Raw genomic sequence first — 26,198 nt, 5'->3', positions numbered from 1 at the left:
CGGGATAAATAAACTTTTAAAAAATATTTTTTCTAAGAAATTTGACCAATGAAATAGACTGGGGGTCCAGGAACACACGTTTATTTATATATTGAAACTTAGTATATGACAGACGTAATATGGCACATTAGTGATGAATAATAGAACTGTTCAATAGTTGGAGTTGGAAAAAAGTACACCCACTAAGAAAAAAATCCCTGGCTTACACCCTATGCTAAAATCTCATTTATTCATGTATATACCACTTGCCTAGAACTCTTTACTTATAATATCCCATTATTTCCCTATCCAGTCTCCTGTATCACTAGCTAAGTCATCTGTTCAATATTAAGAATCAACATAGATATATAGCATTTTAATAATGACCCTCACTCTGCAGGACAGAGAACTAATATGAAGACTGTTGGCTATTAAATTTACCACTCTTACTATGCACTCAGAATCCAGGGATATAACACAGCTAAGTCTGCAGACTCATTAAACACAATAGGAAATGGATTAATGGAGCAAATTCCATTTTTGCTTGGTTTCTATAAGTTCCCAATCTAACCAGAGGAACATGAGGACACTTCCAGATTGGGTGAGCACAAATATCATGCAAACTCTATACCCTATAGTCTTAAAAATCTGAATATTCTCAGAGAACAGTTTCCTTGGAAGTTAAAAGGGCTTTTGTGAAATTATGAGACAAATATTTACTATATATTTTTGATAGCATCATAGGGTCTTGTCTTAAAGGGCTCCAGCTCTGATTTCAATCAGTTGGTTTTGGGCCTATGAACCAACTTCCATATGGAAACTGGGTGAAAAACAATCATTGTTTGTTGCGTTAGTTGATGTTAGCCTTTGTCACTCTCCATTAACTTCCATTGGTCAAAATTATACTCATAGAGTTTTAATTGTTCTGCACTTCCAGTTTGGGTGGGCATTGAGTCATCTCTGACATCTCAGCAGGAACATGGAAACCTCAGGTCAGAAGGTAAAAAGCGTCCGGTGCTATCATGAGATGGTGTGCCTGCAGGCTGTGCCTATATGAATCACTTGCCATAGAGTCTGGAATAAAGCAAGGGTCCCAGAAATAGGTGTGACCAAGAGACTATAAAAATGATCATAAGAAGCAAATAATACAAGTGGCTATTAAGTCAACGATGAATGGAAATCCTCTTTGTAGGCAAAATTGTGAGCAACACATCTGTTTTTTCCCCACTTTTTCCATTAAGAGATATGATGTGATGAGTCTACATCACCTTATGGGTAGTGGCCAGTTGGTTGGCTTGCTACTTTCAGGTAATGTAAAAGACCAAAACTGCAAGATTAGTAACAAGAAGGTCTGTGGAAAAGGTGTGTGCATAGATTTCTTGGATTTTGTAGTACATTTTGGATAATATGTAGTATGTATTTTGTACTACATAAATGCCCACAGGAAGTCATCCACTCTGGAAGGGGTTTTTAGCATGATGAAATCATCCATACTGTGGATGTCAGCCCCTTTCCCAAGATATACTGATACTTTTCCTGTGTCTTCTTATTCAGTCTTGGCAGGAAGAAACCCATGCACGAGCACAAATACATGACTTAAGCCCCACCAAGGCTGATCCAGGTACTGAAACAACTGAATTCCTATCTTGACAAAAGTGGATTCTAATATTAAAACCAAATATAATAAAACCAATGGCTAGTTAATACATTGGATACCTTCCATCATGAGATGACAGTAATTTGTATTCTTGGGAATAGATATTTGAGAATCCTATTCTGGATAACGATGACTGCCTACCATACTCTGTCAGAACAACCATTTGTGGACTTACAGAATACCACTGTCATCATCTCAGTGTCCTATACAGCATCTCTTCCAAGTAAGAAACTATATGGGAAATCAAATAAAACAAAGCTTTTGTATATGCAATGTGTTTTTCTTATCAGTAATCCTTCATCCATAAATGTATAGTTCAATAGAATTGTGGAAATCAAACACAGCTTCATTCCCTGCTGCCAAGGCTACTATTTAAAGCTTATTTACAGCATTGGCTAGAAGAAAACACCCTCAAGTATTAATGTTGTCTTACATGGAGTAATATGTAATTTAAACCAACAACCAGCCCATGGTATCATTTCCCTCAAAGCCAGATACATGGGTCTGGGAATAAAGAAGCAGAAGTAGAAGGGAACAATCTCACTGCTATGTCACATAACTCACTTAGAGGATTTCTAAATTCCAGTGATTATATTTCTTAAGAAAATAATGTTTCCCTTAGGGAGAATAGCAACACTTCTATTAACTTACAAGACAAGAAAATACCCTGGTCATTTGGGTTCCTCTGCTACTGCACTGAAAGACAGAGAAGTGATGACTACAGGGCCTTGATTTCATTTACTAAAAAGAAATTAGGTTGCTTCTACCCAATGGAGGAAATAAGTAATCTATTAGTAATCAATGAAGTCGTTAGGGTAACTTTATCACTCTCTTGACAATGGTCCTAGTCAATGGAAAAGACAGCTCAATGAAGATAGAATATTGGGGAATAAACATTTAGGTCTCAGTACAAAAGATTTATCCACAGGGTTCACAGAGAACAGGGGTAACATGGACTGTGGTCTGAAAAGGAAATCATGATTATATATGTTTATGCATAACTTATTATATTATTTCTTCTACCTTACCCCTTAGGATATCTTTTCTTTTGAAAACTAGTGCTGATGATTTATATGCATTTATAAGGATTCAGTATGACAAGATGGGCATCACTGCCACCAGAACTAGGACAACATTGAGAAAAGGGTTTCCTAAGTTACAAAATCAAGGAGTTACTCACTCTCAAGGGTGTGCATGTTAGGGTGCCATCTGGATTGAATTATAGTTCCTGCTGTGTCTTTCCTGATACATGTCCAACGCTTAACTTCTATAATAGACTGATCATATCCTTTGTCTCCTTACATGTATTTGAGCTCTTAAAGATAACTCTATCTTTTATTTTAAAGTTCACAATCTTTTTTTTTATTTTAAAAATTTTTAAATGTTTTTATTTATTTTTGAGACAGAGAGAGACAGAGCATGAGCAGGGGAGGGGCAGAGAGAGATGGAGACACAGAATCTAAAGCAGGCTCCAGGCTCTGAGCTGTCAGCACAGAGCCTGACATGGGGCTCGAACCCACGGATGGTGAGATTATGACCTGAACTGAAGTTGGATGCTTAACCGACTGAGCCACCCAGACGCCCCAAGATAACTCTATCTTGTTTAACACTATATTCTGAAGACTTTTAGCACATTGTAGATGCTAACTAGAAGTTTGTTTAATGGAAGCATGTTGTCTCACAGGTAAATTTTTGTTTTGGTTTGATTTTTGTATTTTTACACAGGTTTTTATTACACAATGTTCATAAACCAAGACCAATACTACTGTATTCTTTCATTCTTGGCAGGGGATGGGAAACATTGCTGGTGATAAATTAATAAGCCAAACATTTTAAGCTAAGGTGTAGACAAAATATTACAGCAGGGCCATATAAAAAAAGAAGGTATAGAGTGGGAAATGCAGATAGTAAAACTTAGTTTTCAGAACTAAATCTCTTATTTACTAACTCTGAGAACTGAGATAACTTATTTGATCTCACTGAGTGTCAGTGTCTCCTATTTGTAAAATAGTGTATGATATCTAGAATATACACCTTACAGAGCCATTATAAAGATTTAAAATTAAGTTGAAAGTATAGGTGAAAATAACATGTAAGCTTTAACATGATATAAAATTGTAAAAGATTCCTAGTTAGCAACTTCACTGCTTTTCTAACTTATCTAAATGAGTGATTTTCTCTCTCTCTCTCTCTCTCTCTCTCTCTCTCTGTGTGTGTGTGTGTGTGTGTGTGTGTGTGTGTGTGTATTTTATTTTTGAGAGTGAGAAACAGAATGTGAGCGAGAGAGGGGCAGAGAAAGAGGGAGAAAGAATCCGAAGCAGGCTCCAGGCTCCAAGCTGTCAGAAGAGCCAGACTTGGGACTTGAACGCACCAACTGTGAGATCATGACATGACCCAAAGTTGGATGCTTAACTGAACTACCCAGGTGCCCCTACATGAGTGCTTTTCTACCACTAATCACAGATTATCCAGTATGATAGATAATTCTACATATTTCAATCTTATCTTTGTAATAAGTTTCCTGCTGTCAGTGGAGATTGAATCTTATTTCTCTTCTCTCTCTCTTCCTCCATCCCTCATTAGCTCCCTCCCTCTTCCATGTTTTCCTTCCTTCCTTCCTTTCTTCCTTCCTCTCTCTCTATCCTTCTTCTTTCCTTCTTTCCTCTTCTTTTCCTGCTCCCTTTTCTTTTCCTCTTTCCCCACTTCCTCCATCTCCTTCTTCCTCTCCTCCTCCTCTTCCTTCTCCTTCTCCTCATTCTCCTTCTTTCTTCTTCTTCTTCTTCTTCTTCTTCTTCTTCTTCTTCTTCTTCTTCCCTTCTCACTCTCCCTCTCCACCTCTCCTCCTCAGCCTCCTCCTCTTATCATCTTCCCTTAGAACTTACCACAAGGGCTCAATAATGTCTATTTAATTAAATAATATTACTTATGGCCAACTCATTTAGTGTTTTCCTGCCAAGATTTGTACATATTTTTTACCTAACAAGTTATGATCCAGCAAACTTTTTTAAATTATAGAACATAAACAATAAAAGCAAACATGTGCAATGAAATTGATAAGACATGGCATTAAACTATATTTTTTGTGGTCTCAAGATGTAAGCTTGAGGGCATACACACTAAGATTTTGTGTAAGAAGAGAACTAGACTGAACAAAGAAAAGAATGAGATGAGTGAGGTAAACTGGCCCAACACAACTAAATGCAAGGGCAGGGAAGTGGAGTGTGGCGCTGTCCATGGTTCTGGCCATGTATTAAACTTGGGAAACAAAAAATTCCTGTCCAGTTTCTCCCCAAATTTCCTAGTTGGCTACAGATGAAACCATAAATGGAAGACAAGAGTTATTAACCAGATAAAATGGGTAGATACTGTCAGTGATGCAAGGTATTGATTCCCTAGTTTATAAATGAGGGAAAGCTAAGTAAAATAAAAAGAAATATTGTTATTTTATCATCATATTAAGAAATCCAAGGTTACTGAGCAAGAAACCACAAAATAATATTATTTGAATGTGAAACAACTATATAATAAGAAATATGTGAACCAAGAAAATAATACCTGTGTTTGTGTCAACAAAACCCAGCCTGCCTGATACCAAGACTGAAGTTACAACACCAATGATAAGTTTTTCTTTGTTTTTATTTTCTATCTTGATTTTTTAAAGTTATGTTTTCTATCATATTGCAGAATATATTAAATCATGACTTGTGTTTTATAATATTTGCCAGTGATTTTTATTTAGTTTGATAATTTTGTCATATTCTTAATTTCTATAATTCCTTATAAATCTATAACTTATTTATGTTTGCATGGAGTATATCAGGAATCCTGGCTTTTCTTCTTCCACCTCCTGCCTGATGCTCTGTGAGCATTGTTATCAATAAATTGTCCTGCTTCCAGCATCTATTATTTTCAACCACAGGCAAGAAAGCAAAAGGTCATCTTCAACTTCTCCTTCCATTGAATTTGTTTCTTGCAATCATTTCAGCTACATATAACTATCTCTTCTATTGGATATAGGTTACATTCTTTACAATGAAAAGAATGTCCAACTTAATTTGGTCTAGATCTGTGTTACATTCTTATCAGTCACTACTCTGATCAAACAACTCTAGTCTACTTATGGTTCCAAAAACATCCATACCTTTCACATATCCAGCTCTTTCTTTGCTGATGCTGTTTTCTATGTTCATGAACTCCTGCCTGGTTTTCTCCAATCAAAAGTCTGTTCTTGGGGCTCCTTGGTGGCTCAGTTGGTTAAGTGTCTGACTCTTGATTTTGACTCAGGTCATGATTTCAGGGGGCGTGAGATAGAGCCCCACATCAGGCTTTCTAATAAATAAATAAATAAATAAATAAATAAACATTTAAAAAGTCTGTTCATTCTCTAAACACATCAAAATATCTCAAAAGATACCAATCAGAAACACTCTTTCATTGATAATTCCACTACATTGTGAACATTTTTGGATAGACTGGAGAATTACAGCATGTAATACGGACTGATGTACACTGGGAGGAAGAATGAACCATGGAATTAAAAAGATTTGACTTTCAAATAAATATTCATTTATTCAGCAAATACTAACTAAAGTCCTATCAGGTCTGGGCACATTCATAAGCATTGGAACAAATGGAAAGAATAGAAAGTCTTTGCTTACAAAGAACCAAATCCCTAGTCAGAGGTGGTAGACAATAATCAAATAAATAAAAAAAAATACGTTTAATATTTGCATATAATTAAAATATTATGAATATAATAAGCCCGAATTATAGCTTAGAGAAAGGTAATTAGCGAAGGCTTCCTTGAGAAAAAAATCTCTCTCTCTCTCTCTCTCTCTCTCTCTCTCTCTGTCACTTCCCCTCTCTGCCTCCCTCCCTCCGTCTCTTTAGGAACCTGAATATTATGAAGGAGCCAATGATGCAAAGATTATAGATGATGATGAGAAAGACAAGGAAGAGAAGGAGGATAGCAATTATAATAACCGGCATTGATTAAACACTTATGTCTTGTAGCCACTTATTTAAAATAACACAGTTCTATGAACTGGGTACTAACACTATCTCCATTTTGCAAATGAGAGAGAAAATAGGTTTACAAAGACTGAAAATTCAACATCAGTTAAAAAGCACAATAAGACTCTTTAAAAAGCTATTTAGTCTCAGGATGCCCATAGGGCCAGACGAAGGAGTTAATGTCTTAGTCCTCCTATGTTTCTCATTTATAACCAAGATCTTTATAAACAGTCATTGACAGGTGATCTTAGCATAAAGGATAAAAATAGGAAATAAATGAAAAGATATCAATAAGCATTCAAGGTATATATATTATTATAAATTACTTAAGGTTGGATATACATATCCTTTTAAAAGTACATATCCTTTTATATGCAAAAAAGGACTTAAGTGCATGTACAGAAAAATAGAATTAAATAAGAAAACAAAAATAATTAAATAAAAGGTTAGACTGAAGAAGTTTATAATAATGGATCCAATAAAGCAAGATATTTAAGTAATAAATAGAAATTTAAAAGAAGGGATAATGCATAGCAAAATAAAAGGCACAGTCAGGAAGGACTAGAGTGTGTGTGTATGAACAGCTCTTTAACATGTTGGTGTGCATTTTAAGGAATTATCTGTCTGAACTTGATGGCAAATAAATGGTGCTACACAGATAACCTTAGCAGAATTTTTTTTTTAAGTTTTCTATCAGTCTTGAATATTACTGTCCTAAACCTAAGGAAAGTTATTTTCAAATCCTAAAGTGTCCCAAGGTTTCTTTTTAAAGAATTGCTTCTCCTGTGAGTCATTACCCAAGGATTCCATTTCTCAGAAAGGCCTTTAGCCCAGTTTCTCAGTCTCTGGTGGCTATTACTTATGTTTAACAGTTACGTGATTGATGAACAGATATATTTTTGAGATTTTCTTGCATAGTCTTAAAAGTTGTTGAAAACAAAGTGTTATCTTTTTCATTTGTTAGTTTTTCTTTTTCTTTTGAGAGAGAAAGCACAAAAGGAGGGGCAAGAGGGAGAGAAGACAAAGAATCCCAAGCAGGCTCCCCGCAGTCTGCACAGAGCCCAATAGGGAGCTCAATCTCTTAAACTAGGAGATCATGACCTGAGCCCAGATAAAGAGTTGGATGCTTCACCAACTGAACCACCCAGGTGCCCCATGCTGATTTTTTTTTTTTTGATTAAACTGCTTTGAGGTGTTTTTTGTTTGTGTAACTTTTCTTCTCAGTTTTGAACAATTGGTTTAAAATCATGTAAAAGCATCATGATCTTGTAGTCCACTTTCATATCAAAATGTAAACATAGTTCAGCGCATTATGCTTTCTTATGCCCCCCAGGATGGAAAAATCCAGAATAAACAAAATTACTTGACATTACAAAGTCAGAATTATATAGTAATTCCACCGACTGATGTGGCTGTTGGCCCATGTGATTGAACAGAGTTGAAAATCTTAAACTGATCATGTGTTAAGTGGTACCTTTGACTAGCATGCTTTCCACATATAGTAGGAATATACTTTATCCCCAGTTTGTTCCCATACAGAAAGCAAAATCAAATACCTTTAGATTTGTCACTCTATTTCTGAATCTACTATGTCAGAAATAGATACAGAGATAGTTTAAGGAAAAGGAAAGAGCCACAGTCTTTAGCTGCAAAGATTGAGATTTTTGAGTTCAAGAAGCACTCAAAACAATGCACAGAAAGGCTGATATTAAAGAGGATTGGAGGAAACAACATTAACATTTGTACTAAGGGTGTCCCATGGCTTCGCCTATACCAGCCAGGCTAGACTGGAATATGTGGCAAGAACAAATGACCACCAAATCTCAATACTTAAAATAACAAACATGTGTTTCTTACTCACACTGACTGCACTGCACATCAACATGGTGGGGATGTGGAATCACTCAAAATCTTGGGCCAATAAGCAGCCACCATCTCAAACATTACTGGTAAACAAACTGGATAGAAAGAAAGAGCTGGAGGGCCTCGCGCTAATAATCGAATCATTGTCCCTCCATTGGCCAAAGATATTTATTTATTCCCACCTAAATTCAAAGGCAACAGAAGTTCTATTCTTTCATGTACCCAAAAAGAAGAGAGCCAAAAATATCCAGAAAATAGAACTAGACCCTACCACAGCTTCCATGCTTTGCTTTTGTGAACACTCCATTTTTACCTATAAATAAACTGCTCCTCTGATTTGAATTAAAGCTTTTGTGTGGCAGCACTCGTTCCGCAAACGAAAGGAAGTGGTCTTTCTTTGTTAACATTTATATTTAGCAATGCAATATAAGACATCTTTGCTAGCACGCTTGTCTTTATTTTCTATTCCATCCAGAGTCTGATCCAATTATCAATGATATTAGCAGAACCAAAAAGAAAAAGACCAGCTTTTGTAATTATATAAAGCTTACCCCTTGGTTTTCACTGCTGCCTGCCATCAATCTGCACAATGACATACATTTAGGGAGAAAAGGGGAATTTAGTCTTTGTCCTAAGACCTGACATTGCAGTATTCCCTGAGTCCCAGGAACAACTTCCTCTTGTACTGCATGAACTTCTCCGGGGCTGGCTGTGTTGGGTGGTGGGATGAAGGTTAACAGAGCCCGAATTTGGGGGCACCTGGGTAGCTCAGTTAGTGAAGCACCTGACTCGTGATTTCAGCTCAGGTCATGATCTCATAGTCATGAGATGGAGCCCCATGTCAGGCTCATGTTGACAGTGTGGAGCCTGCTTGGGATTCTCTCTCTCCCTCTCTCTGCCCTCTCACCCCTTCTAAATAAATAAATAAATAAATAACTAAATAAACAAACCATTAGAAAAAAGAGAGCCTGAATTTCATTCCTGACTGTATCACTTCCTAGCTATAAAATCTTGAGCAAAAGGTTTTACTTTTCTGCATCTTCTCTTTCTGCAAAGTCACAACAAACAACATGTTCCATGAGTACAAGACTTGCAATTCATCTCTTTCTTCCTTCCTTTCTTCCTTAACTTGCCTCCAACTACCATTGCACTTTACATGTGTTCATTGTATTTTTAACTTTATCATAGTAATTTAGGCATATGTACAGATGATATTACATTGGACCAGAAGTAAATTCTGCTACTTATGATAGCATATGGCAATCTTGTATCAGATACTGTACCAAATGGGAATCCACTTCCCAAATGAGGAAACTGAGAATCTCCAAAGTAGGCAGATAACACCTGTTCTAGGCTACCTCACAAGGTGGTTGGGACGATGAAATTTGATAGTATAAGCCATATTTTTTGGCCATATTTTTTCCATGTATTTTTTGGCATAGCACTAGTACATGGTAAAGTGCGGTCTCGTTACACATTATAAAACTCTTGAAGGGGCAGGATCTGTGTCTGTTTTGTTTTTTCCTTCACAACGGCAAATCCAATGCCTGACAATGGTAGGAGCTCAAGTAATGGTTGTTACCTTTACACCAAACCCTAAGAGCCCTTTCCCACACTCAAGAAGACCTATGAGATGAAGATACATATAACCATGTTTTAACTGTCTCCACACTGATAAGGATTACAGTGAGCCAATGTGACTGAAGGAAATAGAAATCTTTAGTCACATACACACTTGTGGTCAAATTGTAGCTCTGCCCATAAAATCCAAGTGTCCTTGAGTAACACGATCTGATTTCAGGTTTAGAAGAGTGGATTAAAACATGTATATAAAATTCTTTGCATAACCCCTTGCACATAATAGGACATCAGTAATAGTGGAATACATCGTTTACACAGTTATTTCAAAATTGCTTAATATATGAAAAAAGGATTAATATAAGGCATTGAAATAAGGTATTCATAAATGATGACACAGCCACAAGTATAACTGTATTGGAATTAGTAATTATTTCCTATCTTCCTGACCCAGGATATCTATATTCTTGCATTTGCTATGTAAGTATTGATAGCTTTTATATATTTATCTCAGGCAGTTGAGGAGAAAGATTTATATAATTGTCATAGCCGAAATATAGTCATAGAGATTAAGGAAACTACTTCTAGAATGACCTGACTTCCATTAACCAAGAAAAGCTCATACAGGAAAGAGAGAAAGCCCTCCTTTTGGGGCGTCCACTTCGTAAAGTAGTGACCTGTGGAAATTCATTCTAGAGACAACAGTTCTGTATTAACTTGTTTCAGGTCTGTCTAAAAATCTGTATCACCTACATTCTCCCTTGATTTTCCCTTTAGTGAGTCCTCTCCCTTCTCAAAGAGACACAGTACCTACAAAGGGTGGGATACAAGTGCTAAAGGTATTTCGGGTCATGCCTTTGCATGGGGGCAAGCATTGCACTGAAGTCCTCTATCCAACATCCAAATCACACTTTTCTAAACAAAACTATTTCTTTCCAGTTACCTTTATGTCTTTGTTGATTTTGTTGGCTGACAATGGAGAGCATTGAGCATTGAGGTGTGAGGACACAAGCATTAGGTCAGAACTCCCGAGGGGGTGACTTTGCCCTGCCTTCAGTGCGGGGACTAGATCTAGTCCCCGGTGCAAATTTTCCTGGAGCATCTCCTCCATTTGTGTCCAGATGAGAGGAGGTTTTAATAAAGACCCAAGATGCAGGTGGCCTAGGGGCAAGCGCAGAGATTCTGGAGTCAATGGGCCCCAGCTTCAATCCCAATTTTGCCCATCACTATGTTAATGACTTTGGAAAAGTCACCCAACTTCTGTAAATGATCGGGCCATAACCTTGTTAAGGGGGGTGTCTTTGTCTGACTTATTACCAACTCTCTCTAAATTTTGTACTTTTCCTGAAATAGAACAGTGCCAGTTAGCTACTTTTTGACATAGTCAATGAGTAAGTGAACCTCATTTTTTCTCTCCGTGATGTGGATCAATATGTACCCCTTCTGTATAGGAAACAAGAGGGGTGAGAGGTACTGTGTAAGGCACCCTGAACAAGGGAGAAGAAAGAAGGATGCGGCTCTGTGCTAGATGTGAAGCTTGCAAGTTGAAGCAGTGGAGATTCTTCTGGCAGAGCAGTGGATTATAAACTGTAGGCTTAGTGTTCCTCCACATAGCAATGGAACTTCAATTTCATCATCTTTAAAGTGGGGCTAATAATAACAGCTTTGTTGCAAGTTAATTATGGTAATTTAAGAAAAAGAGAATTCTGGCAAAGTTACTTGAATTCATGACTATACAAACACGTAGTGAGCTTTCAAAATCATCATCATGCCATGCTTCAAGACTGTCCCAGAAGGCAGTCTCACCCACTGGCTCCCTAAAGGAATTGCCTCCACTAGAGAGGGCACCTGCCCAAACTCACATCACCTTCCTGGGGCTGTCTGCACCCATGACTACTCAATATGACGGTATGAACTGGACTTGGGACCCTTCACTCTCAACTTGGGGCAACTCTGCAGGGTCATCCCAGCCTCAGAAGGTTGGCTCAGGCTTCTGATGGGACTGCGTCACTAACCATCTTCTCCCTCTGCCAAATTCTGCTTCCATCCCTACTTGCCACAGGTGTGGACCCTAACAGCACACCTGATAAAATCTCCTGTATCTAATCTCCACCTCAGTCTGCTTCTTGGGGGATCCAACGTGGGGCATCGTTATACTGCCAAGGTGTCCATCACTTTTACGTCAGCCGCCAGCAGAAACCAGGTTTAGAAAATGTAAACCTCAGCCAAGGCCGACGGCATAAGCCACTTACCCTCACGTTCTGCTTTCTGGCCTATTTCCTACATCTTTGTACCTTGGGAACGGCCTTCCCTCCTGCTTCCGATCCACAACACAGAACTTAGGCATGATTCTGGACCAACAATGTCCAGAATTTATTTCTGTTCCTGTCCCCACAGTTTGTTTCTATGAATATAATAGAAAAAAAATGTTCATTAATGAAATAGCCGTGTATACAGTGAGTCGCTGTACACACGTCACTGCTCTAACACGAGCATTCATTTTGATGTATTGTATCAGTGCCCTGTTGGTTAGACTTTCACGGAGTGCCGGACTGGTATAAATGCATCCATTGCTTTGTTGTCGTATTCCCAGCTTGAAGAATACAACGCAAAGTAATTGCACAGGAACTGCAACATTTCCAAACAATTTCATTAAATTGATGGAAGTTATAAGACCCATCTCGGAGAAGGTCCAAATTCTCCTGGAAAACCGCTGATGGTCCAGAAGGTGGCAGTTAAATCGGTTAACAATTAAAGAAAAGACAAACTTAAAATACCCTATTGCATTTCAAGAGTGAATCATTTGATTATCAAAAAAGCCAGAAGAACACTTGGACAATGAACAAAATAATATATATTTTGCAAAACAGTACTTTCTTTAAGGTCAGGCTATGAAGGACTATTGGAAAGTGAAGGATATATCGTCCTGATGCCATACGTTTATAATAAAAACCATGCACCCACCACCAAAACGATGAAATCCACTTGATCCATTTTTTTTTGTTCATTCTAAGAATTAGATCACAATTACATTTTAGCTAATATTGTTAAATAGAAGATAAAATGAACTGAGGCACCTGGGTGGCTCAGTCGGTTGGGCGCCCGACTTCACCTCAGGTCATGATCTCGCGGTTTGTGAGTTCGAGCCCTGCGACAGCCTCTGTGAGGACAGCTCTGAGCCTGGAGCCTGCTTCCGATTCTGTGTTTCCCTCTCTCTCTGCCCCTCCCCCACTTGTGCTCTGTCTCTATCAAAAATAAATAAATGTAAAAAAAATTTTTTTAGAAGAAGGTAAAATGAACTTATTTTTTATAATTGTTAAGTTTCATTTGTCATACATTATCCCAGTCTAACTGATTTTTTTATTTTCTCCAAAATATGTGTCCCATTTTTGTGGATTCACTTTAAGTGGTCTTATCTCATTATGAAAGTGTCCTGAGATAATGAGGCTTTCCCCGCCTGCTGCCCTGGAGATGACTTCTGACCTCCTTGGAATGTCCCTGTCCCTACTTCACCTGTGGCCCCTACCTTACTTCTATTTATGGACTCCGTGCACCTTTCCACCTGGGTACACAGCATCCTAATAACCCCAGACCCTGACTATCAATGCTCCTCTCAGCAAATGAAGCTGGGCACCAGGATCTAGATCTCCCCTTTCTAGAATAAGCAAAGGACATCATTATTTTCATAAACATGAATAAATTGCAGAAGTATATCATTGAAATACACACACATAGGTACCCTCATGTATATACATGTACTTGCCTACCTATGTGTACACATGTATGTATATACATAAAAAACCAAACATCACTGCTATTTTTAACATTTAAGAATTTGTCATAGAGATGCATTCGCATGGGTATGTGAAAATGTTATAGCTTACAAATTTAATGAATGTAATCAAAGTGGTTTTACTTCCCCCAAATCCTGGGCTTTACATAACAAGACTAAATGACTATAGTAACTGTGGGAACGTGGGAGTTACCAGAGTTGGCTAGAAAAATATTCTGCCAGCAAGATCTTGCTTGCATGACAAACAACCAGAACATCCATCAAATTAAAATCATGTTTGAAGCGAAATCCTATTTGCATGACAAAGAGCAGAGCATCCGTCAGAACAAACACCAGTGTTTAGGACTTGGTAAAAATTCCGCAGGAAGAAAAAGCAGCAAAGGACAACGAGTACCAAATTAGGGCTGAAAAATGGAAGCCAGAGGCACAAGACTTTTGCATAGAACGAGCCCTGTCTACAAGTTTCAGCAAAAAGCACCCAAAAGAGTTTTTGTTTCTTTTTTATTATTATTATTACTTTTTATAAAATGAGGACAAAGTCCACCCAAAAAGAGAGAGGGAAAGAAAGGTGAGGGAGAGAGAAAGAGAGGAGGTGGGAGGGAGAGAGAAAGCGAAAGACCAAAGGTGGAAGAGGAGAGAGAGAGAGAGAGAGAGAGAGAGAGAGAGAGAGAGAGATGTTCTTCTTTCCATGGAAAGAGAATGGAGCATGAAGGCATGGGGTCTGAAGGGAGATAATCGCGCAGCCCAGCAGCCAGCAGCTAAAGGGTTTGGCAGACTGCGAGAGCAGGTGTGCTTGGCTGTAAAACAAGCATTGCCTGCCAGGCCCTGGCATCTTCCCAGACTCATGTGTACCACACAGGCATATGGGGCATAAATAGCGACAGGACAGGAAACGCAAGGCTAGAATCAGGGCGGGAAGCAGAACCCAGCCTTCTAGCACATCCTCAGGCTCTCTCGGACCCTCTCCTCCGAGTGCATTTCATCCACACCTGGGCTCAATTTGAGGGTGTGTTGTTTATTGTCCCGGTGAGAATGTGAGCTCTAGATTCGGGCAGAAGGGAGCCCATTATTCACCAGCTCTATGGCATTGGTCGTATTGGGTCTCGGTGTTCTCATCTAAAAATGAGGGCCAGGGTAGATTTCTGAGAGAATTGGAAGAAAGAAAGATGTGCGAGCATGCGCGGTACGCCTTGCTGAGCACCTGGCAGGCCACGCCCCTTCCCTCCGTTATTGTGGGGACACTTTTCCCTCCTCTGTCTAGGAAGGGTCATGGCTGCCGAAGTTAGAGCCCACCCCATCTTGTAAAAAAAAAAAAGACCCCGAACTGCATTTCCTTCTTCTTACCTATGAAGTTAGTGTTTATTACTGGGAGGCAGGTGGAGTGAAGAATTCTGCAGGAGGGGCTTGGAACCAGGAGCCAGGAGAGCTGGAAATTACTTGTCTATGCCCTTGGGCACTAACATAACCTTGGAGAGATGCCATGACTGTACTTGAGCATCCTCAACTCTGTTTTGGGGATTCTCCAGAGATCGAGAACTGGTTTTACTATATGCTGTATAACTATAATATATAATATATGTTCTGTAACTAGATTTTTGAACTGCATGGGTTTTTATTGTTTTGATAAATACAGTACAATACTAATCATGTATTTTCTCTTTCCTATGATTTTCATGATAACATTTTCTTTTCTCTAGTTTACTTTACCGTAAGGATACTGCACATAATACATACAACACACAAAATATGTGTTAACTGTTTCGGTTATCGGTACAGCTTCTGGTCAACAGTTGGCCAATAGTAGTTAAGATTTTCAGGAGTCAAAAGTTATTATATAACTATAGTAATATAGTGATTAATTTATATTAATATATGATTAATCATGAATGTACAATTTAAGTAATGATTGACACACAATTATATACCTTAATATAATTATTTTAAGACAGATATATAAGTAGAATTTTTCTAGTACATTACAGTTATATGGCTTCATTCCATGATTATAGTATATATTATATACAAGTATATATATATATATCATTATATATGTAACTAGAATGTAATTATCTATATATAATTATGATGAGATATATATTTTTCGTGTGTGTTATATATAGATACATATTGTAAAGAATTGGTTCACGTAAGATGGTGGCTGAGAAGTCCCGAGATCTGCAGTCAGCAAGCTGGAGACTGACAATTCATGAGACTGAGTTCTAGTTCAAGCCTGGAGGCCTGAGAAACAGGAAAGCCAATGGTGTAAGTTCTAGTCCAAAGGCCAACAGGCTTGAGAACCAAAAATGGATATTTTAGTTCAAGTCCAAAAGCAGGAAAAAAACTGATGTCCCATCTCCAAAGAGAGTCAAGTGGACTTACCTGGAACTTTGAGGTCAATCTTTTCCTTCTATTTAGGCTTTCAACTGATTAGCTGTGGCCCACCCACACTGGGAGGGCAATCTGCTTCCCTCAGTTACTGATTCAAATGTTACTCTCATCCAAAAACACCCTCACAGACACACCCAGAATAGCATTCGATTACGTGTTTGGGCACCATGTGGCCCACTCAAGTTGGCACACGGAATTAACCATCACATCAACCATACCTTTCTTGAAAAGAGAGGAGGAGAAGGGTAAGGTAGAGCCCAGAAATACAGAATTGAAAACTCAAGAAATCCAGGTTTCTTCATATTTAGCATCTTCCAGGAAACGAGATGAAATAGCTAGATTCTGTGAATTTTAGGAGACACAGAGGAAGATGGTACCTTATCACATCATGAAGAAAACGCATGATTTCTAAGGAGAATGAAATCCTTAATAATGCATAGAAATAGCGTTACTATTTAAATATGCATCTACCATGAGCCAGGCATCTTACATGCATTATCTTACTACTCCTCACATTAACCCTCAGAGCTGGGCTTCATTAAGACCATATCAGGTAGGGGCAGAGGCTGAGAGGGGTTAAGTAACATGTCCAAGGTCACTTAGCTAGTCGGTGACAATGCTGGGATTTTCTTATCCCCAAACTTCTGCTCCTTCTAAATTGTCCTTTTGGTCTCTGCTGGACACACTGTGCCCTGGTGCCTAGGACACTACCTGGCATGTAGCAGGGGCCCAACAACTATCTGCGGAATGAATAATGAGAGACGCCCAGACAACCTGCCTTCTCCTGCCGTTGTTTTTACCAGACCTCTCTCACCGGAAAGCCTGGTGGACCCCACCCACCTATCCACATTGCCCTGTTCCTGAGTCAATCAGTCCTAAATAGAGAAAGAAGACAATTCTTCACCTCCACTGCTTCAGATGAGGAGGACTGAATACTTCCTTTCCACAGATTGTGTTTTCTCTATGATAGAAAAGGACCCTGGACATTTTAGTGCCTCAAATTCATCTCCCCGTCGAGCACTACAAAATCATCCACACACGTTCTCTGGTGCTCCTTTCTGAAGAAGCACACCACACACTATTAGGTACTCGGATCCACGATACACAGTAACGATGTGCCATCACGTGGGTCTGATTTTGCATTCTGATCCGATTTGGCCACTTCGGGCTTATGAATCGGGGCAAAGAAACCACATTTTTAGCGTGTTTCCCCTTCTATAAATTTTGTATGATTTTCCCCGGCATGTAGGGATGCTGTGGGCATTTAATGCGCTAATTCAGACAAAGTACTTAGCACAGTACCTGGCTTATGGGTAAGGAGGATGAAGGATGACGTATTAGGTATTATCACTGCCCAACCTCAACCTCCAGTTTTATTCTACAGCAGACTGTGTGTCCCAATGGAGAGAAATCCCCAGTGCTAATACTATCCGAAATGCTACCTGAGTCGGGTACGGTTTCTGGCCTCTGCACTAGAATGGCTGCCCTTGCCAGGGCCCATTTCCCCAGTTGAGTTGGTTTTCCCCACCTCATCCCCCTCTTCGTGGCTTCTTACGCTCCGTGACGCAACAAAGTACTCAACTCCTGTGGCTCCCCAACTCACTGCCCCCACTGTCTGCCAGCCTTCGAAGCCGTCTTCTCCAAATTTAAAGATGTGTCACTTTCTCTTTTAAAAAGTTCCCTTTTATTTGGATTAACAGCCCCATCGTCCTGTTTGCCACTTCCGAAGTGATTCCAATAAATAGAAACCAGAACATTTGGAAATTGCCTCGAGCCCTCTCTATGCTAGTCTCACTTGGAAATCTCCAGCAGCTGCGTGTTTTCCTAACGACCTTCAGTTGCACAGAGAATGTATAATTCATTGCCCACCTATCTTCACTAATCCCACTTTCCTAAAATAAATATTAACTGAACTTATCTGCTAAAACAAGCCCAAATCAAGTCTCTTATCAAATGAACTCAGAGGCAGAACAAAAAGCTGAGAATCTGGTGGAGAGGTAATTGTCTTTATTGGGAAGGCAGATCTAAAACTCCCTCTGGCCTGCCGTTGCATTCAGTCCTGTTCGGCAAACCTTTATTGAACACTCTCTATGCAGGCAGCAACAGGGCTGGAGAGCACAGAAAATTGGATTCAGAGTTAGAAGGCCTGATATCAGAGGAATTGGATCCGAATTCCATCTTTACTCTTGACCAATTGTGAACATCATGAAAATCGCTCTGAGGCTCATTTGCGGTAGAATAGTAACACGATTCCTATTACCGGAATCCCTCAACACCTCTCCCCACCTCCTAACACACACAACTTTCAGCAAAGTCTCCCTGGATTTGTCGGGGATAAGACAGTGAGTGTCTTGTCAAATATTAGAAAAAAATATTGACTTCCTAATGCATGGATGGATCATGGGAGTAGAAGTTGCAATATCTCTAGCTCAATTCAAAGGAGAAAGTTATTTGTTTTATTTCATGAAAATTTATAAATCCCATCGCCCATGAAAATACCTTTCCCAATCCAATTCTATTTAAGCCCCGTGCAGTCCTAGTATCCTTATCCTAACAGCACCTTTGCTTGCTGCTAGCATGGGAGATTGAGGAATAATCTAGAAATGTGTCTTGAACCTTCATTGCAGAGGCTGTTGTTCCCAAAGGCCTTATCTGACGATGTCACTTTTTTGTTTGAGCTCTTGGATGGGACCATCCTTGGAAGCCTCTCTGCTTCCGGATCAGACTGGTCATCATAGCACCGGGGATGCTGGGTTGGGTGCAAATATGACCCATCATCTAGCATCAATAGGTGAGGGGACCACAGGATCCCATGGATGAAACATAGCAAATAACCAGATTTGTGCTACCAAGCAGCAGCTACGAAAGGCAATTTTAAAATCTCCTATCAGAAAAGGGTGTTGTCTCAATGGATAATGGATTCTTTCTGAGAAACAAAACAGGAGATGGAAGTAAAGGTTTACGACAAATGCTGATTTTTACTTCCAGACTGGCTTCACGATATTGCTCCAAAATCTTGGGTTCCCACTCTTTCCCCCTCTCCAATAAAATCCCCTCCTGCTTCTTTCCCAGGGCTGCAATGATGGACTGAGCAATGGTGTTGAAAGCGCCGGGTAGACTATCGAATCCTGAACGTGCCACAGGTTGTCACCATTCTGAGCCACTGGGATAGGTGCTCTGAGGGGCAAGCAGATGAAAATCTCATGAGCCCCAACACTCTTGAGCGCACAGCCCAGGGAGAACTATTCATAGACTCCCCAGTAAGAGAGTCCACTGAGGGCTGGGCAAGAGGAAGTGTAGTGAGCGAAACAAGCACACGTTTAGGAACGCCCTTTGCTCTTAAAAGAACGTCAAGGCCTGGGGCGCCTGGGTGGCGCAGTCGGTTAAGCGTCCGACTTCAGCCAGGTCACGATCTCGCGGTCGGTGAGTTCGAGCCCCGCGTCAGGCTCTGGGCTGAGGGCTCGGAGCCTGGAGCCTGTTCCCGATTCTGTGTCTCCCTCTCTCTCTGCCCCTCCCCCGTTCATGCTCTGTCTCTCTCTGTCCCAAAAATAAATAAAAAACGTTGAAAAAAAAAAATTTAAAAAAAAAAAAAAAAAAAAAAAAAAGAACGTCAAGGCCAAATGGGGCAATTACAGAGAAAGGGTTACAATTGCCCAAGAAATCTTCAAGGAAAATAATTCCTTGTCCTCTGAGGGGACCTTCCAGTGCACCCTCAGGAAAGCATCCTTAAACCCGCATGGACCTAATGAGGTAGGCCAGTTATCAAACACACAAAAAACTCCGCTCTTATTTCTGAGAGAGCTCTCTAACCCACACGCCTTCTTTGAGTTCAAATCAAGAAATTAAATATTCTTTTTTTTTTTTTTTTTTTTTTTTTTGCACCAGCCTGTGTTCCTGTCTTTAATTTACAGAGCCAGGGACAGAAAAGGGAAGACAGGGGCATGCTAATGAGGTTATTTCTCTTGTTGACATTTGCCTACTAGTATTTCTTTTCAAAAGAAGGATATGAACTAGAAACACAGCTCATTGTTCTAAACACCTTGAGAGTAAGATGACTTAGTAGAAATATAGTAGGAGGGAAAAAAAGGCTGGAGAAAAAAAACACGAAGTTTCATCCCATGTACCTCTCGCGGTACAAATGTTTTCCCCTCCGTCATTTGCTATCAATTTTTTTTTTTTTTTACATTGCTTGCTACATGAAAATGTGTTACCATAAAAAATACTCTCCAAAAGAGTTTTCAGTGGGGAATTGGACCATACATGTGTGGCCACTTGGATTCTAAATTGAGGACACTGATGTGTGAAGGTTTATTCCTGGCGTCTTGTAATGAACAAGAACCAAAAAAGACAAGGACGTAGGAAGGTTTTATCCAAGCTCATTGGAAGTTTTCACAGGGTCTCAGTCTCATGTTGTAACTTCAGCGGAACTAAACGCGAGAGCCAGAAGACACAGTGAATTCAGCCACATGCCCTGTCCTTTCTCCCTCCCCTGTTCCTTTCTCTGGAGATAGAAACTATTTTTTTTTTCTTAAGCCCTTGTCATGATTGCAGCTTCCTGAAGGCTGTCTCTGTCTATCCCCCTGCTACCCTTTGAGCACAAGAGAGATACCATAGCTACTACTCTGTCAGTCCAAATTCGAGATATCAAAGTCCTCCAAATAAGCAAACCGCGAAAGCTACCGATTTAAATTCTACCTACAGGAGCCGTTTATTCCGTCCACTTTTCCCCCATTTGTTTATTTTGTTGTTCTAGACATCTGTGGGGGATCACATTTGTCCTGGGAATTTCAAGTTGGCCTTCTGCTGCCTGAATGTCGCATTCCTGTGCATTCCACCAGGGCCGATGGATACAAAGTCACAACAAAATGGAAACTATTACCTTGAGCCAAGCTAGCCCTTGGGAAGTCCTTAACTTGAAAGTTTTCATGCCGCCCAAATGTTCAGTCAAGGACAAAGTGCTGAGAAGATGGCCTTCTAGAAAGCATGACTTGGAGGAGACAGGCTGCACTGTGTGCTGAAATCAGCGAACTCAGGCTGGAAACCAGTCACACTTGGTAGTGAGAGTCCGTTGAACGCACCTCTTCCGATTCTCCTCTGCCGTGGATCCTGGATCGCAGCTTAAAATTTGCTGCGTTGCCGCGGGGGAGTATTTACATCCCTGAAATCAGCAAACGCTACAAATCTGAGGGTAATGTTTTTCTGTTTCGTTTTGTCCCAGAGAGGCAGTTAATAAACTTTTTTCTAGCACAGCACTAACTGCAGGCCTGTGAAAGGTCAATGTTTCAAAGAGCCCGTCTGGATCTGAAATGCCTTAAGAGGAAGGCCTCTCATTTCTGCGATTTCTCAAGGAAGTGCCAGCAAGAAATGAAAATCTGTCTCTGTGACTTTTTCTTTCAGTGCTTTAAAATAACCCACACCAGGGGCACCCAAGTGGCTCAGTCGGTTGAGCGTCCTAGTTCAGCTCAGGTCATGATCTCACAGCTCGTGGGTTCGACCTCCGCATCGGGCTCTGTGCGGACAGCTCAGAGCCTGGAGCCTGCTTTGGATTCTGTGTCTCCCTCTCTCCCTGCCCCTAACCCGTTTGCATTCTATCTCTGCCTCTCTCAAAAATAAATAAACATTAGAAATATTCTTTTTTAAATAACCCACCCCGGAGCTCCGGCCAGTGACTTCCTGCCCTCCCCTTGTGTTGTGCGTGACTTGAAAGTCCTTCCATTGCTCAGGCCATGCAGTTTTTACACCTGTATTGTGTTATATAAGCCAGCCTGTCTAGTTCTGGGACCATCCTGTAAATATGTCAGCTTAGATTTTCCTTTTCTTCTGCTTCACCCTCAGGCGGTAACTTTTATTCCCTTCCAAACAAATCCTTCCTGCAGTGGTTTGCTCCCCTGCCTCCACTTTCTCATGTTCCATCACTTTTCACTGCCCGCCACCCGCCTGCTGTGCCCTCAGCTCAAGAGCTCCAGTGCCGGTCAGCAATGTAGGCTCCTGGCTGCTACACACCCCTTCTCTCTCCCTCTGAGCATGTGCCCCTGTCAGCAGAGCCGTGTCCCTAAAACGCCTCCCTCGGCTGCCACAGCTACTCCAGATCATGGGACTCAGGCTTCATCTCTGACTAGTCTTCTGTCTCTTCTTGGTGGGATTGTTCTCCTCCTACAGGCAGGGCTTTTGAGGAGTCTGAGGTGGGTACAAGCCATTGGGTCCACACAGGGCTTGGAACCCTTTTTACAGCCATCGCTATTTTATTGTGTTGTTACATATGTAAATATGGCATTTCCTCTAGTAGAATAGACAGGCCTTAAGAGCCAAGAGGGGGCCTTATTGATTACCTGGATTCTTTACAGATGCTTTTTAGGTGAGAAGTGTTAGGCAGAAAATGGACTTCCATAGCTGGACCTCCCCAATGTCCTAAGTTATCTGATATAAACACAGGAAGGACAGTTGTTCTCAAGCAAGGGTGATTGGTCCCTTACACATTTGGTAAAGTCTGGAGGGTTTTTTTGTTTTTGTTTTTGTTTTTTTCATTTTTACAGCAGTGAGGGCATGCTACTCGCTACAGGTGGTTAGACAACATGCATCCAGCTAAATGTTCTATAGTGCATAGTACGATTCCCACAAAAAGGAATCATCAGACCCAAAATTTCAATAGTGCTGAGGTTGAGAACCCCTGACTTATAGTGTGACCATCCTAATGCTGTTCACCAGCTAATGGGGGTAAGAGTTGGGTTGTGGGTCTGGTCACACTTGCTTAACCACCCAATAACTGAGTGTCATAAGGGTTGCTGCACCCATCTGCTTATCTGAACCTGGCAACAGGATGGCCCCCTCCTGGCTATCCACAAGGTCTTTGTTCTGACCCTCAGTCGCCACTGAATACACAGCAGAGCCCCTCACTTTCAATCCTTGGATGTATCTCTAACACGCAATAAACAAGCCATAGCATCAGGATGATCTGTGTGTGAGTCTCAGCAACCTGCATCGCTCACAAGCACATCACATATTCAAAAACTTACACTTGACAATCACGAGTTCGGGGAAAGTGTAAGTTAGTGGCTAGAAGCTCAGAGACCCAAGGTCAGAGGACAGTTACGCTCATGATAACTTGAGTGTTGAGTCTTTGCTAATCTTCACTCCGTTTTCTAGTCTGTAAAATGAGGACATAAGTGAGACACCCCTCATGGAGTTGTGACAACTATCCGATGATGCAACCACAGTGTTGAGAAAAACGCCCCGCAGCTAGTAACCACTTAGCAAATAGGCAGTGTCAGTAAAACAACATTAGATTCTTTATGGGTAGGAAAAAAAGAGAAGCCGGGTGTTTCTGAATATTAGGGGGATTATGGATTATCATCAAATTAATAACCTACTTTCTATAAGTAACTCCTTCGATCTTTATTGTGTTGAATTGAAGTGAACTGATTTCAGTAAGATGCACGTGTATCCCATCGTTTGTTACCGAGCAACAATTCAAATAGAATAGAATGTTTGAAAGGAATAATTCATGGAGCTTGCAAACAGTGAGGAAAGCTGGGGGGGGGGGGGGTGAAGAATACAGTACATAGAATACAAGATGCATTGCCGTGAGCCAAGTCTTGAATATCTTCTATTTTTCTACATTAGTTTGTGCCTCAAGGGTCCAAAGCGTTTTGCTAATCTGATGACTCTCCACAACATCCTGGTATTATCATTCTAATTTTTTTTTTCAACCTGAGTAAACTGAACTGCAGAAAAATTGAGTGATTTGCTCAAGGTCACACAGAAGAGAAGCCCAGAATAGAACTGCATCTGCTGGTTTCCCGTTCAGCCAGGACCCTTCCCAATACACCTTACTTGAAGCAGTCTGGTGAGAGTGGCTAATGGCTTTTCTATTCTTAAACCACCAGCACCTTTTTTTTTTTTTTTTCCTGAGTAATACTCTTGGCAAACTTGTTTATTTCTAGAGTGAGAGATATTTCTGAAAATAGAGCCTCTGGGCAAAGTTGATTGTCATTCTAAAAAGAATAGTCAGTCTCAAAGCAGCAAATTAATTTGTTAAAAATGTGGGTTTGGGGACTGTAATCAAAGAGGAAGATCCTATACCAATGTCAAGAATCTGGAAAGATGGAGAAATTGAATGAAAGATATTGACTATCAAAGGAAGAGTTTTGCAAAGGCTCGAAAACGTGGATTCAGAGTAATAGCAGGCGTTTAGCAATGAGCTTGAGTTCTTGCCAAGAAATGTGGTGCACCTTGGCACCTTTCCCTGACCTCACAATCCTGCAGGCAACTCATTTCCTCCAGCCAAATCGATGGCTTTCTAATAGCTGAGCGTCCCGCTCTGAATCACTTGCAAACCACTAAGATATACTTTCACTGTTTATTTTCTAACTTGAGACGGAGAAGAGCAAGGTCAGTTGATTCTTTCAATGATTGCTCTTAAAATAAAAACTCTCACTGCCATCTTTTGGACTTTTGAAAACCAATGCCCAATAACACAGCCATTTTAGCCAATTCAGTTGTTCATGACCATAGTTTTCCATAACTTTATTATCTCCGTCTATAGCATATGTATTTAATGCACTGGCATTATTAATGACATGTGCTTTTACATTTGTCAAGGATGGTGCCTTGTGCCTACTGTCTACTCAGCTAACATTGGAAACAAAAAAAAATATACAAAGATAATAAATGATTCCATTTAATTAAGGCTTATTTTTCATGTGAGATAGAGCCCTCCTATTAGAAGAATAAGTGTATATTGATCATATGATGATGTGGAGAAAAGGCTTACTGGTGGGAAAGGTGCATGTCCAGGAGCTATAGAAAATAAAATTGAATGGGTGTGTCAATTAGGCAGAGAACATAGGCTTCATGTCGGGTGGGCATAATAGTGTGGACAGTATGAGCCAAAGAGTGGAGGGATTCCAACCACAAGATGAAAGCTCTAGAATGAATAAGTTCTAGGAGGCAATACATTTGCTACCTGCATTCCACTTGGTAACCAACATGCTCATAAGAAGCTGCATCAATGTCACTACTACCACCATCATCATCACCACCATCACCATCATCATCATCACCATCACCACCATCACCACCATCATCATCACCATCATCACCATCACCATCATCATCACCACCATCATCATCACCATCACCATCATCATCATCATTGTCATCCTCTCTTATGACTACAGGTCAAAGAAAGAAATTCATCAAAGTCTGGAAGCCAGAATATAAATATTAATATAAATATTATTGTTAATCATTACTGTTAGAATACTCAGGTTCTTTTAGTGTTTATCTGAAGCTACTTTACATTTTTACACTAACTGAAACAAGATTGCTTAGTTTCTCAGGACTGGAAGAATTATAAAGCATATGGCAGAGAATTCACTTTTGTTGGTCCATATCCAGATTTTTGTACTCATGCTGTACCTTATTTGAATATAATGAATCAACAGACAGAGGCTAGAGGCTAGATTAGATTGCTGACTGACTGTCAAGGCAATGGAGAAGTATGTGGTGAAACCAGCTTATATCTCTCTTGTAATTATGTCGTCTTTACCTTCATTCTGTTTGAAATGAAAGATGCTTCTTCTAGATGCTCGCCCCTTTGGAAAAGTGGCCTGAAAAATACAACATATTTCTTCCTCAAACTCCAAATTCTATTTCAGATGTTAGATGCTAGTTGCTAAGGGAACCATTACAGGGCAATTATCATTAAAACAGTCTGAAACTAGATACCTGAAGGAGGGGATTGTTCTCTGGTCTTTTAAGTGCAATGGTTGGGCAAACCCTTTCTCCCATTAGTAAAGCCCGTTCACGGACAGACTACTTTTCCTTTTCACTCACTTCCTGGGAAAAGAGTGAAAGAAATTGTATTAAATCCTTGGAGAAGAGAAGACTCATATATGGATGAATGTTGAAATCAGATTGAACCCAGAC

General features: G+C 40.1%; 1 pseudogene; it reads left to right on the top strand.

Annotated features, from left to right (window-relative positions):
• The first annotated feature begins 1,765 nt into the window (after positions 1-1,765).
• The window catches only part of LOC132693142 (small ribosomal subunit protein uS7-like), a 68,052-nt pseudogene continuing 43,619 nt past the window's right edge, over positions 1,766-26,198 (top strand).

The sequence above is a fragment of the Panthera onca genome, chromosome B1, assembly GCF_046562875.1.
Source record: "Panthera onca isolate mPanOnc1 chromosome B1, mPanOnc1 haplotype 2, whole genome shotgun sequence".
Classification (NCBI taxonomy): domain Eukaryota; kingdom Metazoa; phylum Chordata; class Mammalia; order Carnivora; family Felidae; genus Panthera; species Panthera onca.
The sequence above is the reverse complement of the archived record's forward strand: the minus strand, read 5'-3'. Positions and strand labels throughout refer to the sequence as shown.